Raw genomic sequence first — 2,009 nt, 5'->3', positions numbered from 1 at the left:
GCATAGTCGTGTGCACAAGTCAGAGTGTAATAGCCCAAAATTGGGTCTAGTTGGAACAGAGGTTTCGGAACTGCAAAATCCGAGATAGAAATAATTATTTTATGATTATTTTGAGCTCTATGATATGATTGCATGATTGTGTGAAAATTTCGTGAAGAAATTCTATGCATAAAGTGCTCAATTTGAAGTTAGGGACTAAATTGAATAAGTTGCAAAACTTGCATTCTAGAAGTTTCTAGTATGAAATTGCTTTGAAACATTAATTAGGAAGTCTTAAATAGCAATTTGACCAATTTCTAAGTGATGGACAAAAATTGGACATGGATGAAATTTTTGAAAGTTTAGTAAGGAAGGGCATTTTGGTCATTTGGTAATTAAAAGAAATAAAAAGGGAAAATAAAGCCAAAATTGACTCATCTTTTTCATGGACGCCGAAATTAGCATGGGGGAAGCCATGGCTAGGGTTTTCAAGCTTTCCAAGCTCAATAGTAAGTCCGTTCTAACCCGTTTTCAAGTTCTTTACGTTTTGGAATCCGGTAATTTGATTAAGCTTATTCTAGCAATAATTTAAGCTAGGGTTCATATTTGGAAAAATACCCATAGGTGAAATGTGTTTATTTTGCTGTTTTATGATAGAATATGAGGTTTTAAATTATGTTAGACAACTTGTACTACTCGGTTTTGAGTGAAAACGAGTAAAAGGGCTTAATCGGTAAAAATACCTAATAGTCATAAGTATATGTTAGAATGAGAATTTGATGTTGCCATAGAAGGGAAAAGTGATCAGCATGTCATAGAACATAAGAATAAGGGATGAAGTTTAATTCCCGAGCCTAGGGGCAAAAGTGTAAATATGTAAAAGTTTAGGGGCAAAATTTTAATTTTGCAAAAGTTTGAGTTAAGGACTATTTTGAATATTAAATTAATTAAATGAATAAAATATGATGTTTTAGATCCCGAAAAATGAGATTTGAACCTAGAATGAGAGAAAAATCGAAAATTGGGAAAGTTGGTAAAATGGTCGTTTTAGTATCGAGGTAAGTTCATATGTATAATAAGCATTAATATATGCATGTTTCAATGTAAAATTGATATATTTATTATGATTTCGAGGTGTTGAAAGTATATAAGTTGGTATGATAATGATACAACAATAATCTTGTAATTTATATTTGAAAGTTAAATTTAGTGAATTAATTGAATTATGTTAAATTAAATGATTATGGTGCCAAGTTTATGAATTGATTTAAAAATATGTCTATGGTACATGAAGTGCATTGAATTATCATACATAAATGTGATTTCTATGATTATGGATATTATGGGAAATTGTAAGTTCATATGATTTTTAATAAGGCAATGTGTAATTTAATGTTATTGCCTTGATATTAAATGAGATGTAAGTTTATATGTAAGTAATACATCAATATTACTTGCATTATGATATTTATAATAATATTGGAAATATGTTTGTGGATAATTACTTGATTGGTGAAATTGTTGGAAAAGAGAGAAATCCGGTTGAACCTTCTGAAAGAATGGATGATACAGATAGTATGTAGCTAGGTCACATGTATGGTGCTGAGTGCACATCATGTGTACAAGATAGCTACAAGACATTATGATGTAGCTAGGTCGCATGGGTGATACTATGTGTACACCATGTAGACAAGAGAGCTACGGGATATATGTAGCTAGGTCACATGCGTGGTTCCAGGTGAAGGACACCATGTAGACAAGAGAGCTACGAGATAAATTGGCTAGGTCACATGGGTGGTACTGAGTGTTCACTATGTGTACAAGAGAGCTGAACTATATGATGGGTGGAGCTATGTGCTGAAACCACCAAGTATCGAGGATTGATCCGAAGTGTTCAACGGGAGACTCTCTATGTATTACTTTGTGAGTTTTGTGATGAATAAGTGCAAGAACTTGGTTATGTGAATGATGTGTTCATTAAGTGACCAGGAGGTGGTAATGTTATAAACAAGTAAGTTATACATGAGGAG

This window comes from Gossypium arboreum, chromosome 4 (assembly GCF_025698485.1).
Source record: "Gossypium arboreum isolate Shixiya-1 chromosome 4, ASM2569848v2, whole genome shotgun sequence".
Classification (NCBI taxonomy): domain Eukaryota; kingdom Viridiplantae; phylum Streptophyta; class Magnoliopsida; order Malvales; family Malvaceae; genus Gossypium; species Gossypium arboreum.
This window is presented reverse-complemented; position numbering follows the sequence as displayed.